This window comes from Branchiostoma belcheri, unplaced genomic scaffold (genome assembly GCF_001625305.1).
Source record: "Branchiostoma belcheri isolate BF01 breed outbred unplaced genomic scaffold, Haploidv18h27 scaffold11, whole genome shotgun sequence".
In the NCBI taxonomy this organism is placed as follows: Eukaryota; Metazoa; Chordata; class Leptocardii; order Amphioxiformes; family Branchiostomatidae; genus Branchiostoma; species Branchiostoma belcheri.
Window position 1 is genome coordinate 2,373,816 of NW_017802491.1, and position 18,210 is coordinate 2,392,025.

Sequence of the window (18,210 nt, forward strand, 5' to 3'; positions counted from 1 at the left end):
TGGGCTGATCTTTCTGTCACAAATTTTTGCAATGGGTGGGTACAGAGTGAAAAATGTTCATGTCACTCCCATTTCTGTATTCATGCAAGTATTTTTTCACTGTTTTATTGTAACTTTCATCACACAGATTTACTTCTTCCCGGAGCTTTCCAGAGTTGCAGGTCCTCCCCCTGAGTCTGATAATGAACCAGCCTTATTTAATATTCATGTGGAGTTATGGATGAATGGAACAAAGGTGTACTACTGGCCTTGCAGTTGTGCAGTTAGGCTTTCTTTCAGAGCAGGTCTCATTATGAACTTGATCCACAATGTAACATGCTGGGATATGATAGGCACATGCACATTATATCATAAATTATATGCTATGATTAATAAATGGACAACGACAATTAACTTGTACACAAAATTAGTCAGATGATCTTCCAAGCTAAGTTAAACAAGAATTTCCATACCTATAGTGGTCACCTGATAAATGAAACTATATTGCCTAAGGTGTAGCCAAATTTTAACCTCCTTGGTCACAACCACATGTCCCATGGGAATACAACAGGGCACACAAACAAACGCACCATTTAACACCTTGGCACAAATCAACTGGGCATTGAAGGCTTGAGGCCCAATTAGTCAAATTGACCATGGAATACTCAGCATTCTCTTTATTTGCCGTTGTACCATCTTACAAAATGTAATTAAAGTGAAAGTGCTTAATTGTGACCTGATATTGATAACACCCTAAAAGTTTGACCTCAAAGCTTTTAAAAGTCGCTAATTATACATGTAAGTTCTGGATAATCTGTGATTGGTTGTAACAATCATCAAGGTAAGGTTTATTTCATATACCCTGATACACACATTGTATCTGTCCATTGGCACCTTCAGATTTTAAACTGACCAATCAGCAAGTGTTCATGAAGTTTGAAGTATAACCACCAAAAAGTGACAAGCTGTTGAGAGTCATTTCGTCCATGGTCTTGGAGTGCTAAATAATAGTGTGTACAATACACAGATTTCTGCCCAATTTACTCATATCCTTTTCTGTTTCGTGCTTTTTTATTAGGCCAGGGGAGTGCACATCTGCCACATCATCAACAGAAGGCTGGAACAACATTTCTTGAAAGGAGCTGGAAAGGTCTAGGCATTATGGGATAGGAATTTAAAGGTGAGTCAGTTAAATCCATCTGTGCTGCATCTCTCTGCAGCGCGGTAAACCCGCGCATGTAGGCTTCTGGGTACATTTATCGTTTTTCCCGTGACAGATGAAGGATTGGAAAAATCTTGCAAATGACCCTAAAGTGATGCAGTCCCAAAGCCACTCATTTTAAGAGTTCAAAAGGTGTTCTCTACTGCCCAATTATGTGCCACGTCTCCTGCTCCTGTGAAGGACTCTGGGCAGACAGATGCTACATGTCGGAACCTGTTCTCCTGGTGGGAAATATAAGGACATGAAACACTTGTGGTGTTATGTTGAACTGGTACCAGAAAGTTGCACCGCTATTGATTCTCAAAGGATGTCATCACTAAATGGTGAAGTGAAAGATCTAATAATAGAAATGAATCATCATCAGTTTTAACAAGTGTAAGAGACATCCTTGGATAAATCTAAGAGAACTCGAAGCCCTTAATTGTTTCTGTGGGACTTGTGACTAGATTTCCAACTTGTTTCTCAGAGCATAATCCATTGACTGAGGGGCATTTGGTTTTCAACAGGTGTCATTTGAAATGACCACAGAGGTGATGTGTTAGTCACGTCTGTTACTGTTGGTGAAATGCTCACCTGGCCTCAAACGTTTGTCCTGAACACCAAACCACACAGTGTACAACAGTGTACACATTCCCTGTGGGGAGAGAGCAAAACATAACAGAGGCAACAGATTGTGACCACAGCTTACTTAAGAAGATCACACCGGATAGCACTGAAGACCTCCTACATCTTCCAAAACTTCCAGGGTTTTTTAAAAGCTTTTGGTAAAGATTTCACTTGGTGTGATTTTCGTTGAATTCTACATCACTAAATGACTGTTTGTTATTGGTTTGTATATGTTCCGTTCATCCTGTATGTGATATTAATGAGCTGTCAGTACACCTACAGCGCAGCCCTCGGACCCCCATGAAATCAAATCTCCTCCCAGCTAGTTTACTTTTGTCCTCTTGGAAAGCTAACGGAAGGCAGCGAGCGTGTCTGCATGTAAAGTAGATGTAGGATGCTGAGTGACCCTTCTCCGTGTTGCGTCATGGCAGACTTACAACGTGGTGTGGTCGACTTCTAATCAATGGGACGGCCTGTATTTTTAGGAGGTTGTGTGCTTAGGCTGTGTTCTTATCGGATCTACGCCCGTTAGTCCTGTCATTGGAGAGCGATGTCTGCGTAAACCCATTCACCGCGGCCGGCACGACTTTGTCGCGATCACGTCTGAAGTTCTTGTTTTGTCAAGTTCACTAAGACGAGGAGGTAATATCTTAAGCAGGATCGTCATAATGAGCCTTTATCTGTCAAAGATTTCTTACATCACGTCTTGTACATAAAAGACAGTATAAAGGATATTATGTAACTCCTAGTGACCACTTTGATCCTTCTTACAGGCCCCATGAGGGTAATATCCTTTAAAAAAAAATGCATTCTTGAAAGCTTATTAAGATGGAAATATTCTTTGCCATAGTGCATGCAGCACAATCTAGCATACTTCCTACAGATGAGACAGTTATTACATGCAGATGAAGTTTTTCTTTTGTGAAATACCGGGTACTCAGCATTACTCTCATGTACATGTAACTTCTGCTGTCTTTCCAACATCATAATAATGGCAACCATAGCTGATATGTTATACATGTATGTGTATAGAAGGCAGCAATACCAGAACAGTGACAATGTTTGGTAAGTTGACAGACATGTTGACGAATGTTTTCCACTTTTCCTATCAGGAATAGACTCCTGTCACATGGTGGAACTGGAAGTCAGTCTGTAGGTGAGTTTGTGCCGGTGACACCACATGCGGGCTTATCTGGCCTAAAGCTTCGTATGTTTCTTTGCACAGCTCCCCTAATTGTTGACTACTGATACGCAAATATATTCTGTATGCGCAAACTGCTCCCTAATCCTACCCTGCTTTCAACATCTCGAGTCCGTTGGTGGTGCAGACGCAGACATGTGGAAATGAGAGAACTTTTCTCTCGTCATTACGTCCCTCATTAGGGCCACACAAACATGAGTTTTAAGGAAGGCATCCTTTGTAAACCTTGTGCCTAATGAGAGAAGGTATGAAGCATTTTCTGGAGGATTTTGATGATATAAATTTTTGGAAAAATTTTCTCAGTGGCAGTCACGAGACATTCATCCTGTGCTTGTAATGAAGAGCAGACTTCTCAATTTTGAAACACTTGTTACTGTGGTGTGCATACTATGTAATACATTTCTTACTATCTGTCTGAGGTGACCATTATTTCTTTTCCTCACTCTATCGATATGGCTCAGATTGGTCAAATAGTTATACTGTACTTAGAGACGAGGAAAAGAATAAAACATTTGTTGTTCTTCATAAAAGCATGAAGTTTTGTGAAGTTTGATATTCTATTAATCTCAGGACACCTTTATCATTTATTTTTCAGGTGGGACCCTGGCCTTGTTGGTACCTTAGCTGTTCCTGTAGGGAGGCAGAAGATGGTGCACCAGTGCCAAGTTCATGGTCACAGCAACAGGTCCTTCCCACTCTGGCTGCTGCTGTACCTGGCAGGTCAAAAGGCTTTGAACTTCTAACATCAGTCAGCCACCCCCCACCTGGTAATGGCGTCCATATCAGGTCATCCATCATGGAATGAACAGCCAGCGTCAGCGGACATGTTTACACTACCCCATCCTCAGACGGACTGACAGAACACAATGGTAAGTGTCCGGCCATCAGGGCTGCCAATCCTGCCTTGCTTTTGTAGCAGGTTGAGAGAAAAGGGACAGCAAAAGGGCACTATTAGGACGGGATAATGTGACAATGTGTGTTTGTTTGCCTTGAGTTAAAAGGCAGGAGTGTTGATGGCGCAGGTAAGCTGTGAGGCGGGGGTGGAATGGAAAGTCTGGGATATCAGTAATCCTGCTCCTCTGTCCTACAGGAGGATCATCTGATCCTCTAAACATAAGCCTGAGTTTATGTGGGCAGAGTAACAATATCAGAGCCTGGAGGTTAGCGGTGGCTTTCTTACCTCCTCCCATGCTTAGTCTAATAGCATTACTTCTTCTGTCTTAAAGAATGAATGTGCCTTCAGTGTGGTAAAGGTAAGCTGGTCTGACAAATCACTTACAGCTGGAAATGGGAGGGTCACATTAAGATGTAGTTTAAAAATATGTGAGTCTATTTTCTATTGATGAATAAAGCAGAAAATAAATACCACTCAAAAGATGCACATTTTTGCATCAGTAGCAGTGCATGGCACACTTTATTCTCATTTGCTGCTTAGGTAACATTGAGTCACACAAGTAATAAAAATCTTTACAAATAAAAGTTTACAATTATCAAACCTCTCTATCTTACTGAGGCTTATAATGTAGTACAATTTTGCACATCAACAGAAAAATGAAGTCAACTACGAACATCACAGCATGTTATTATGTTCTATGTGTTTGAGGTGCACAGTTACAAAACTCGTTGAGAACACTTGGTTAAGTGAGATTAAAATACACAGCAGTACATATATGTTTTTACCTATAAAATACATGGTTAGTTCCTTCAAGACTTAGTCTTCACTTGGTAACTAATATGTTACAACACTATGAAGTCAGAGAGACAAAAACAGAGTCATGCATAGTATATATGACAATATACATTGTACAAAGAATTCACAACAGGATTCCTGGGGAAGGGGCAAGGTGTGTTCTGATGTACATGTATGGCTTAGAGGTATGGTGGCAATGTGGAAATGTGGAAGTCTTCCACGTGAGTGTTATGAGAAATGGCAATGGCTTGTGTTCAATAGAAGGAAAGGTCTGAACTTGCATTGACATGACTGGTGGTCCAAACAGAAGTGTATGGGATTTACATGTACTGCAATCATGTTAGCAGAAGATCCATTAAAAAGAGTCACAAGGATTGGTGTTGGAGACAGAAGCAGGATTGGCTAAGATGTGGAAGAAACCTACATGTACCATAATACATGTTTACGAAGTAAAAAGTGACTTCTTCCATGATCACAACAAGTTTACATGTACAACAGTTACTGCAGATAATACTCCTTGAGTCAGTATGTAATGTTAGATGACTTAGCAAAGAATACAACCTATCCAATGTATTAGTTCCATACAATACATCAATCTACATATCTAGACTATAATTTTTGTACATGTTAAGCAGAGCATTTTTTAAATGTAGACACTTGGAAGACATGAATAATAAAGTACTAAATGTATACATGTATATTTACATATTTCTACCAGAAAAGATTGTATGAATGAATACTATTTTGGCAAAGGAGAAAATTTGTGGCTTAGGCTAACCTAAGAAATCTCTATTGAGCCAGCTCCAAGTCTGTATGTACAAGATTCCCAACATTTGCTTATTTTATACAAGAGAAGTTTTGTCTGAGTTACAGAGGGAGATCGTTAGATTTCCTCGTCTCAGAAAGGAACAACATCCATCAAGGCACTTCTGGTATTCCTGATTATTTCCTCACCTGGCTGAATGTTTTCTTGTAGTGATTAGTGACAAGTTTGATAACTTCTGGGCTGGCAGTTCTGAATCTTAGCAGTTTTTACTTTCTGCCAAAACATTTCTCACCAACCTTTCCAGGTTTGATGATAAAATGGTTCTTTTTCAGAAAAAGCTGACAGACCAGCCCTATTACCCATCCTCCCTGGTAGGGGTGAGAAGACGGCCCAACTTTGGAGATCTCTCTGGAAGGTACATGTATATTGTGCAGCATACAAAACATTTATAGACAGTACATGTACTTCAAGCTTTAAGGAATAGCACAGCAGATTACAAGTCATGTGTACTTATGCCTATTGCCTGTCAACAGCATTCCGTTACCTTAGGTTCTTATTAGTTCCTATTGCATATCCAAATCATTGACATAAGGTCGATAAAATCACAGGAACATAATTGTGTACATCATATGCTGAGAGTTTGTACATCATGACTGTGAAGGTTCTCAGCTAAGGCACTATCAGCCTCAACACTGTCTCACACACATCTTTGGCTCCTACTTGACCTTGATTCCTATGTAATACACTGATTAGCTCATCACTTGAGAAGTATAGACATTTACAGCTTGAGCAATACAAGGCATTATTAGTTATTATAGTCAAAGCTAAGACGATGTTTATGAGACAGTAATAAGGCCGTGTTGTACTACTGCATAGCTCTCCCTGGTTGCTTGATTTGGCTTGAGCAGCTCGTGCAGTGCCATGACAGTACATCTCACATACTAAGGTAGCTTGTTGCATAAGATTCACTACATCTATTATACATGGAACTATAGCAGCTAATGAAATCTGTGTTCCTTATGTCTTCCGTTGTTTTCAGCTTAATTCTTGATTGGTCAACTTTATGTTTCTACTTCCTACTTTGTATCTGAATCTTTAGGCTTCACCTACTTGATAGTTCACAATACAGCTTCATTATTATGTAACTCTATTGATGCCTTATCTGAAACTTTGTCAATCAGTAGCTATTCTTAGACTAGCATTTCACTGCTGAGTTAAATTTTTATTGTATTCTTCTTATCACATACTTTAAAGTTCGATGAATTCACTCTTTCCAGCTTGGAGTAAAATATCCTGGACAGTGGTTGACCTTGCTTTCTAATGTCATGATCAACAGATTCGACCTGCATTCAACACAGAAATTCTGAGGATAGTAGTTTGATGCAAACAAGTTTTTCCTCTTGAGTGGAGTCCGGTTTACCTACCCTGTCCTTTGTGTCGCAGTAGTGGAAGACAGCTGACCACAGGCCCCCTTTTTCTTCTCCTTCCTGCACAAAAATAACAAACAAAAGATCATACATTACTCATACAGTTGCTGGCCACCTATTCCTTATTTCATCACTTTGCAGCTAACACAGGAGTCCATACTGTGTAGGAAAAATACATACATGTACATACATACAACATGTTAGTGATGTGGAAAGCATGTTTGTTGTGTTGTGAGTGTGGTGTACATGTACATACTACTGACAGGTTGTAAAAATGTATGTTACTCTTGTTTGAATCTTCCTCCTGCAGACTTGAGGTGAGTGACCAAACCCTCGGACTTCAAACCAACTGTTATCGGCCATCCCAGAGACAGACTAAACTACCAGGTGGATCAACACCTTCCCAGAAGACACCAGGATGTAGAGATTCTCTGAACGTGTTCAGGACCGACCTATTTGTCTCTCAGGTGAAACAGAGTTAAGCACAGACTGAGAATATAAGCCATTGTCACAGTTCTCCTGTCACCTTGGGTGTCGGCTGGGAGCTCATAATCCTAAGAGCGGTACAAATCAGATTAAGGGGAAAACTTTCATCCTTGTCTAGTCTAATCTGTCTGTAACAACAAAGGATGGGTAATCTTCCTTCTTTGTCCTAAATCAGACTGTAGTGCAGTGTCAAGGTAATGGTGGACCCTTTAAGGAGTCTAAAGAAGGACACTTCAAGATGGTGGGATTTAGGGAATCACAAGAGATGGTTAGAGTCCATCACCTTTGACTCAAGTTTCCTTCCCACTCTTTAGTGTCTTATCCCATGATCCAAGTGTGTGAGCAATACTGATCACACCAGGGCACACTGTCATTGACCGCAATACTCGTAAGTAATCCTCAATGTTTATTATTTCCAAGCAGAGGTGCAGGACAAAAAGAAATAATTTTTTAATGATCAGTTACCTGTGCTTGGGAATATACAAATGTAGCAGTCAGGAAGAGGAATGTAACTGTTCAAAACTAATGTTTCCTATTTAAATACCTGGTATCTACTTGAAGATTTAAGATGCAATTCTAAACTTCTAACAAGTCTAACCTTTCTCCCAGCTGCCTTACCTGGCACCAACACAGATTTGGCACCACAAGGCTAGCTAGTATGGGTAAAAGGTTAAAAGAACTGTTGACTTTTACCAGGGACGACAGTGGAGCATGTCTGTTTCATCACGATGAACAAGATTCTGCAGTAAGTTAAGATAGTCCCATGGAGAGGTTTGTGGATGGAAGATGTTGTGATGTTGACAGACATGTGGACAGCTTCTTTTCTGATGTCTCCTCTTGTTTCAGAAAATGTCATCACCTTTGCACCCCCCATTATGGGTCCCTACCAAAGACAAGATAAGAGCCAAGGCTGCTGCAAAGTGACCAGCACTGAGTGTGCCTGGTCTTACCCAGGACAAAGGATGGCAACCACATGTGAAGATTCCTATCAATCTGCTTTCACCACTTGTGGCCCTTTACATTTTGCTGCTACCTGCCTGACTGGGCTGGACCAGACAGTTCCCCAATGGCTGGTTGAAATGATGTCAACGTTGATGCACATCATGGATCCCTCTGATGCTCAGGGAACTAACCTAGCTTTTACAGAGTTCTCACAGTTGATATCACCTCTGAATATCACTGAACATTTGAGCATTACTCACTTTTTGCATGTAAAAGGATGAAAACACAGGTTAGCTAGTGTAACCTCTGACTACCAATGGTCTTATACTTCTGCCAGTGTTTCTCAACAGCCTCAGTAACTACATGTATAACTGTTGTTTTCCTCCCCCAGCAAAATTCAGAGTTCCTATATTAAGACGGTTCCGACCGGTTCCAGTCCATTTGCACCTGGCTCCAGGTGTCTCTACTTGCCCTTTCGGCCACCCCAACACCTGATCAACCTTGTCACCACCTTACAGGATTAGGCAAATCTCCCTGGTAGGGAACAAAAGACACAGTGGTGGAAATATAAACCACCTGAATGTACTGTGGATATTGCCAACTCTAAATGAGCGAGATCACTGCAGTATGTATGTCCTAGGGTACGCTAAACTTTTCCTGCGGCTTAAATCTTGGGGGAGGGCAGGAATGTAAAAAGCAGTTTGTTATGACGAAGGGTGGAGATTTCATAGTGGAACCTGGAAACAGATTAGCCTAAGCTCTCTTGATTGATTTTAAGGTCACAGGAAAGGAGACTTTTTTTTCAAGAAGTTCAAACTACACTTGGCTGAGAAGCAACGATTGTTCAGGTGTGATATGAAACAAATTTACATCACTTTGGAAGAAAAAAATGTTCTTAATGTTCTCATAACCTCAAATTGGCTGATATTACCATTCTCCCCAGAACTTTCCTGGCACAGCACCTGATTAGTGTGGGAGGGGGGTCCCATACCTGCCTATAGGCCTGACATAGTTGGAATATTGCTTGTGGATCCATCCGGTCTTCTGTGTAGTCCCTAGTGATGACAACAGACAGGAAGAACTACAGGAAGAACTACAACTCTACCTGGCAGCAATTTTCAAGGCTGGGAAAACACGCAAGATCTCTGTGTGTATCTATATGTCCATGGCTCTACCAGGAAACACACATACACAAAAGACACAAGAAGACAGTATTAGCAGTTGCTATGAGCACCAAGGGAACCTGTCATGTCCAATGTCACAAAAGGAGGACAGAAAAGTTAGGTATCAACCGGATTAGATAATTGGCGAGGTGATTAACTGTCTTCTGATCCAATAAAAGATCCTTTAAAAGATCCCTTCTTATCCCTGTGATTATTGCCTTGTCTACCATTGTTCAATAATAGAATAGGTGATATTGAACAGAACAGCTTTATCCCATTATGCTCTCTATCCCTGCCTGACCTTACAGTACAGGGTGAGACCAGACCTCACACAGCTATACTTATCACACATCAGCACCAGTAATGACTCCACTCTGCAGATATCCAACTATATATCCTAAGCCATGGCTTGTGATAAGGCTGATTTACTACACTGTGGGTGGAAGTGGGTTCCACACATCAGCTTCTCTGGACCCTCTCAGTCTGGCAAGGAAATGCAAAGCAATTAAAAGTCTAAATCATCCCTTTAACTGGAACTTAAAGTTATGAAGAAGTTAATATGACACATATGTATACAACACTGTGTGTTGTGTGTGTGTGTGTGTGTATACCATTCTTGGCATTAAAACAACAACTATATATAGCATACAAATGTAATGTGTTTTTATATCATACATGTATAGTCATAGACTCATACCTCCTTCCCACATCTTACATTTGTAGCTGCAATAGTACAGGTCAGCATAGACGATTGAGAAGATATGTATGGGTACCAATAATAAATTGGTAAACAAAAGGCAATGGAGCAGAAAATCATTTTCATACACCCCAGCCACTAACCTAAGGAAGCCAGACATACAATCTACCCCTCACTGTATCTAATCTATCCTGAGTCAATTACCTAGATATGGCCTAAGGACTAATCCCTGCCTTATAGATACATGTCCTGATATGGAACAGATGTGGGGGTAGATGTGTCCATTTTCTGTGGCTCAATCTTGTACAAAACAACTGTCCTTGGTACACTTTCTACAGGTAGATGGGTGGCAAATTGCCAACAATGGTTGTGGTTAGTGATCATGCCTCTATCCAATGCATGATCACTAGCCCCCCTCCCCCAGTTCAAGCTGCCCACTACCTACCCCCCTCCTCTTGTCCCTTCACTCTGACCTTCACATACGGCTCTCATTATCCCAGACTGCCTTTCATCCCTGCAGCCAGGCTAAGTGCACCTTCCCATTATCCCCATTACAGGGCTTATCAGGACCACCTACTCAGGTTCAGCTCTGCGTCAGACGCAACACGAACCAGCTTAGCACTTCTCCAACAAGGTTACCTGAACTTGGGCGGGTCAGACACTATCTACAACTTACCTACAATAACAACAACTGTTAGTTTTAAGTAAGTCTCTTCGTTTTTCTTAAAGTCAGACGTCCTAGATACAACACTGAGTCTGTCAATGTCAACCTGGACAAATAGCCTAGCTCTGCAGAGTAAACTCTTGCTGCAGTAATTGGTACTTTCTATCTTCTTTACTTTTGCAAGATGTTTCTTTTTCTTCTGCAGTCTCTTATAACAAAACTGCCAATTTTAAACCTGGTTGTATTAAGGCATTTCTAATTAAAAGTTTTGTTAGGCACCTTCCTGCTACTATAGCCTTTTGCCATTTTGTGCCATTGGGAGGCAACAAGCTAGTTAGAAAAGACAAGGGCTAAAGAGTTTATAAAGACCTCATCATAATTTTAAGCTACCCCATCCCAAACTGTCAAATTGGGCCAGTTTAAAAATAGATTTTGAATGGGAAGGTCAAGGTGAATGTGCCAACTTAACCCTAACTCGTAAATCAGACTAGCCCAAAGTTGGAGCAAGATAAGGTCCTGGGGGATGTGTGTTGTAGAAACAACCTTTCACCTTGACACCTTGAAAGATGTTCTCTATTCCCCGGGGAGACCCATCCTCCTGACAGCCTCCCTCCAGACATCAGCACCTGATCACCATTAGCCCTGCACATGCTGTAACCCCAGACATCACAGCAGACATCAGCACCTGACTGAGATTAGCCCTACACATGTAACCACATCCCTGCTTCCTGCCATCAGCAGGGCCTGCCAGTCTGGAGGAGACAGGAGGTGTGGCCAGCCACATCAGTCATTCTGTCAGGACAGATCACTGCCAAACCACAGAGCAACACACTGACATGATAACATCTATGGCTAGATAAATAAGTAGGGCCTTTGGCCAGGTATATATATATATATATCTATCTATATATCTATATATCTATCTATATATCTATATATCTATCTATATATCTATATATATATATATATATCTATATATCTATATATCTATATATATATCTATCTATCTATCTCTATCTATCTATCTATCTATCTAGGAACTGTTGAATTTGTTTATTTGTATTCACTATTGCATCTACAATGGAATTTGGATTCACATTTTGATGCCTCTTCTCAAGTCTAATTTGATTAATTAATCACCTGAAGAAAACTTGAAGACATGAGAGTAAAAGGCACAAGATATGGGCAGGAAACAAGACTTAGTTATTACAATTAAATCATTTTGTAAGACAATTCCTTCATGGCCTACACGTACATATGAGAACCAGGGAGGAAGCTGTTGTCCTGATTTTGCTATCCAACAGCATACCACCTTTCAGACTTTGTGCACACTGTTAGCTGCTGACATTGGTGGAGAAAAGAAGTAAAACACAGCAGCAGATAATACCTGTCCCTGCCCGGATGTGGCTGTCCAGTTCTAGCACCCCCCTGTCCCATCATGCTCCATGTACCATGACCTGTTGTGACAGCCCCACTTCCTCCCTCCATCCATCATCCTGTCACCCCCCCCCCACCACCACCACCACCTGCACAACCACCTGATGCACATTACCTCTCCAACTCCCTACCTGCACTTCACCATTCCTCTAGCCTGGATGCCAGACTGTTTCCAGGGCCTACATGTACATAGGTCAGTTCCTCAGCTCCAGGGCTAACATGCCCCCAAGGAAATTACACTACAGCCCCCTCAGTTAGGCCAGGTAGGATGGCTAGCTCTGGTCCTAGCATGTTAGCGGTCTGACATCCAGGCTATCATTCCTCCAGTGTGTTCTCTCACCAGGCACACACAGGCAGGTGCTACAGGGTCATGTCAAATTTTATGGTGAACTCTCAAGTTATCAAGGGCATCTTCGTGCCAGTCAGGTGGTCCAGCTTTGATGTTCCTCCTCATTTCACCCTTCATCAGCCAGCAGACATGACCTCTGAACTTGGTAGAATAGGGCCTGACCTTTGCCTAGGTTACTATGGTAGGTACCTTCTGGTTTGTGTAAGACTTAAATAAGCTGAAAAATAATACCTTGGTTTCTGCTACTGCGGGGTACTAGTTCTTGTCTCTTGTCCCGTTCCTTTGGCAGGTTCATATTATGATTCTAAAATTTATTTGGCAGTAAACTACAGAAACTAAATTATACAATCAACAACAAATGGCAATGTTAAAACACCAAAAGGGAGGGTGATTGCTACAGAGGCCAGTCCCTTCCCAGGTCATATACATTGTGACCACAGCAAAGTGTAGAAGATTTCTCTGACATGACTGAATGCTATGTCTCTAAAAGACCTCCTCCCTTTAACTCCTCCGTTAAAATTCAGACCCTTCTCTCCCACCCAACCTGACACTGATAAACTGCTGGCCTCTCACCCTTTAATGTGTAACCAAGTTGTCTAGATGAGGGAGGAAGTAGAAATTGGCCTTGGAGATGGGAGGGCAGGGTACCACTCTCAGGAGGGTGCTGGAACAACACGGCTCATGGTGATGTCAAAACAGCTGCCTGGAAGTCATCCTGGGAAGTTCACCCAACTTTTCTGGGAATATTTCTAATCATGATACCACAGCATGTAAGAACCTAACTCCTCCCCTTATGATTGGCATTTAAATATTGGAGCAGATATTCAACCTGATTCCACCTAGTGTGTGATCACCTGTTATCACTTGTCCACAAAGCCCAAGAGGAAGAAAATACATGGAGGGCTATAATATTCTTTTTGTAAACTGATATTTATGACGTCTGATTTGGAAAACTGTGATTTTGCTTTCTGCAGTCAAACCAAATCCAGTGCTGTCATTACTGGACCATTACAGCTATTCTGTAGGAATTTTCCTTAGGTAATACTTGCATTCTGGCTGACACCCACAACTGACAAGACTTCTTCACGCTCAAGGCCAAGGAAATCTCAAGGTGCATCCTCTTTACAAATCAGCCAGAAGGGGTGTGACTCCTGAGGAGTGAGGGGCTAATTTCACATGTAACCAGGAAGCCAGGTGCCCCAAACTTCCTCCCAGGGGACACCCCCCTCCCAGCAGGTCCCTACAGCTACTGTCACCTATACAGCCCCACATCATTACACACTTCCTGCACCTGATCACTAGCACATGTGCCAGACATGTACCTACTGGAGCCCTGCTAGGACAACCTGGTTTCAATACAAGTAGGTATCCTCAGTAATATGGAATGGTGGTAACTATACAGCACAGAGGGGGGTTATAATCTCATCTGTACTAGTCACAGGAGACAGTCATAAATGTGATCTTAAAGTATTAAACTTCACATATCATTGTTGAGCACCTTTCTTTGAGATCTTCTGTTGAGCTTTTCATACTTCCACACCCTTACAAGGAATGCATCAAGTTGTAAAAAAGTAATTTTGATCTTTATACTAAGTAATAAAAGATTACAGTTTATTTTCACAAGACTTCATGACCAATTAGCTCTGTTCTGCTCTGCAAAGCATGTGTGGAATAGTTGTACTTTTATGTACATATCAGGTGATCGCTTTGATTTGATCTGCAGTAAAATTTGCAGGGTGAAATCTGATAGTACTACTAGTAATTCAATGCTTCAGCTGGAGTTCAACTACTGTACCTACTACTAGTACTACAGTACCTAACATGTACTTCATAAAAATTTGCATAATGTCAAATGCTTCCTGTGCAAATTGGATCTATCTAAAGTCTCTGAGTAACTTTTACAGACACAGGCTGAAAGGTCATGTCATCTGGCAAGCCTTCCCCAGTCTCCAAGGACAAGTTATGGAAGTCTATGATCTGGCTCAATCATCTTGCTCATCTTTCATGTTGATTGTTCCTCAATAACCTGAACCTAGGGGGATGTTTGGATCCCATGAAACAGTTCTGGTTGGCAGCCAGAGACCTTACAGATTGATTTTGATGCCTGTCTGAGACAAATGTGAGTTATTGGGCCAAAGGGACTTGCCTATGTCACCTCCAGAGAAATTATAATGGATACCTGCTCTACATACCACAGGCACCTGTACTTATAATGTACCAACCAAAGTGAAACAAGGCTCTGAACTTGACCGAAGGTAATGCCTCTCGTAATTTACCAACGGACAAGTCCTCTTAAATTTAGTGACTTGGATGAGAGGTAAAACGTATGCACACAATGTATTTTGTACTCAATATTCATGTGACCATAAAAATGTCATAACATTCCTGACAATCAACATTCCTGTAAAACAAACCCACACCAGCTGACAGGAATCATGGGACACCACCTAGGTGATAGGATTTCCGGTAACTTTTGCCCAGGTCTCTGGAAAAGCCATTCCCTGTCAGGCAATGTGTTTGCAGTGGAAAGGATCATGTATCAGGGCCATGTTGCCTGTACTAGTTTATGGGCAGGTCTGGTCCTCTGGGCTTCATGCCACATTAAGAGGTTTGTAGATACTGCTGTTGAATTAACTTGATCTGTTTGGAAACAGATGGGGGGAGAGTGATAAAGGAGGGAGAGTGGGGTCAACAGTGGGGGAGCTAGGGGGTCTTGCCTGAAGGCAGCTCTACTCACGCACATTTGACAAAGTTGAAACATATTAAATCCAGGCAGCTACACAGACATGAGAAAATATGCCAAGTTTTGAAGTATAATGTTACCAATCTGGCAATGTTTCAGAGAGCTATACATTCCGTTCAAACAAAGATGGCAATCCTCAAATAACTATCATTCTACTTAACTCATGTATGTCATCATGATGATAAAGATAAAGTTACCATAGTCCCTCAACCATCAAACATGAAAATGGAACTTGATAAAGGTAAAGGTAAGTTGCACTTATTATACAGGTTTTATTTGGTGTAGGCACGAATGGTAGTGTATAAAAATTTAACTGACCTGCAGTGCTTTACGACCTGGTGATGGGAAAAACCTGGGAATACACATTACCCATCAGTACCTGCCAAGCTCCCAGCATGCCTAGCTGCTAGCCCATAAATCCATTGGTTCCAGGGGCATGGCCAGGGCAGGAGGGGGAGGGGAACTGTCAACATGGGGCATGTGGGGGAGAGGGGCTGTCTTCTTGTACACCTACCAGTGGGGGGACTGGGAGGCAGCTTGTACCCAGGGAGATCATCAGATGACAAGTTGTTACCATGATGGACTACTTTGTACTGCCATTTTCTGTGACATGTTGCACATGCGCTGCACTAGGAATTGAACATCATGCTATTCATGGAATCGAACCCTATAATTGTTGTAGAGAAGGTAGCTAAAACAGGATTGATATTAACAGGCTAACCAGTAAACCACTTTCTGCTATGGTCTCCTCAATGTGTGTCATACCCTTATGAATCTTAGCATTGTATGGGACTGAAACTCAGGGTAGATGGTTCTGTGACAAAATATTAAAAGTCTACATTGATTCATCCTCAAACACAGCAGTTGTAAGTTGATCCATCACTCTGTCCATGTTTTTATTATGATTTAATGTCTTACATAACACTTTTACAGGACCAGTGGGAAGCTGCCAAACTGCACAGAAGCATGCTGGGGGAAGGCTTGGTTTAACTTAGTTCCAGTCTGCTGGATGTGCAAGGCAAACATGGCGCTGCAGTCCTGGGCCCCAGGAAAACACGACTTTGACCTTGTGTTTCTGGGTCACTTCAATGTTGTGGACTTGTATTAACTTTAATAATCCACCATCCAGTGTTATTACTGTGCTTGTTTGATCTGAGTCTGGACTGATGATTGAAGCCATTTCTGTGTGTTTTGCAATGAACCTTGATTCACAGTCTCTTTCTATTAGCTTGGCTCAGAGATGGACCAGAAGTGTGTATAGTGAAGCAATACTCAAGACTTTACCTTAACCCTCCTCTGGTCTGTTATTTGAATTAAACTTTCATCTTCATATTGATATTAAGCCGGTTATTTGGTTGGTCTGTTCTCTTCTCCTTCTTGAAGTTCTTCTACATGTACATACCAAGTCACTTGACCTGCCCTAGTTCATTTAAGCTTGGACTGTGAAATAGGGTCAGAATAACAATAAACAGCAATGTAGCTCTATTTTACACAGCTGTCCCTCAAGTAATAGTATATCTTATTCTCACATTTACAAATTTAAAGATTATTTACATTGGATATCCTTATCAATAGTTTTTATTACATCTTGATTAGACTAACTACATTTAAAAAGAAGAGCACATTCATGATGACACTTTTTGCTCAAAGTTTTGTTTCTATTATCTTAAATTATCTTTATGCATGTGAGCTGAAATTCAGATATATATGTGTATTCCTTTCTTCATCACTTAACTGAAGATGAATTACTGTCATCTGAATATAAAAGTTAGATGAAATGGCTATGCACAACATAGATAGGAAATTGTCCTGAAGCTCCCGACTCACATACATGCCATTCCTCCAGTAATAAGTAGTTCAAGGCCCCTGAATGCTGATGTGAACATTACAGCTTCCATCTGTTCTGTCTGGACATCCAGCTTCAGAAAACACCACAAAATCCCTGATGGACTAAACAAGGTGCAAGAAAACAAAGGGTAACCATAACCAGCTGGTGTGGAGGTGTGGAGGCAGAAGTGTCCTGACTAAAACAGCAGAGCGCACTGTGGGGTCCACCTGTCCTGAACAGCAGGTGAAAACCAACCTATGGTCCAGCAGCTTTCACAAACTGTGTACCATAATGGGAGGTAGCTGTACTAGCCAGCGCACTGTTTGCTTCATATCTATTGGCCATAATAAATACATAGTTCTGGCTTCACACTACGAACTACAGTAGTATGACCCTTTTCAAACCAAAGTCCTAAGACCACCGCTCATGGTGCCAGAGGACTAGGTTCTCCATAGCCTAGTGCTAACCAGTATTGTTCCAGGGAAAAAATGCAAACTAAAAGTTCGAGTATATCATTCAAACATGCATACGCATAGTCCTACTTTTGTTTCTATTTAAATACATTTGTTGCCAAAAATGACTTTGCCTACCATCTTGCCCATTATTTTACATTTCCCTGGAATAGACCATTTTGATCCATGAAAAGCGGAAGACTATTTGGCCCGTGGCACTGCAATTAGAGGGCATCTAATGTTCTGCCACCTGTAATCCTTACTTAATGCTATCAAAGTACCAAAGCATTATTAAAACAGCCAACAGAGTGGTAATGAGGTTAGGGTTTAGTTGCACTTTCCTGTGGCGTTAATAAAGCCATGGTTTAAGATGGTGTGGTTTTGATTATGGTACCATGGTGAAAGGATTGGGAAAGTAACCCCCCTCCCACCTTTCCAATCCTCCAGTTGTTCTAATGATTTTCTAGGAAATGACTGCAAAGAAAAACTTATTCCCTTCTTTTCGAATTTTTTTGAAAAGTTGTGATGTCATGTGAAAAGTTTCTACATTAAGCTGTG

At 41.3% G+C, this 18,210-nt stretch overlaps 1 protein-coding gene and 1 long non-coding RNA gene across 4 annotated transcripts in view; one reads left to right on the plus strand and one right to left on the minus strand.

The window, feature by feature from the left end:
- The first annotated feature begins 1,068 nt into the window (after nt 1-1,068).
- LOC109486191 lies at nt 1,069-5,879 on the plus strand. 2 transcript variants are annotated; one of them, XR_002141175.1, is made up of 4 exons: nt 1,069-1,159; nt 2,920-2,963; nt 3,604-3,877; nt 5,797-5,879. It is a non-coding gene; the product is annotated as an uncharacterized LOC109486191 (long non-coding RNA). The 2 variants fall into 2 exon arrangements; XR_002141176.1 differs by lacking the exon at nt 1,069-1,159 and adding an exon at nt 2,226-2,449.
- Nucleotides 4,404-18,210, minus strand: part of LOC109486171 (ATP-sensitive inward rectifier potassium channel 12-like) — a 49,374-nt gene continuing 35,567 nt past the window's right edge. For both annotated transcript variants that reach the window (XM_019789890.1, XM_019789881.1), the window contains exon 3: nt 4,404-6,951. The gene's annotated coding sequence lies outside the window, so the exon portion shown is untranslated. The remainder of the gene's footprint in view (nt 6,952-18,210) is intronic.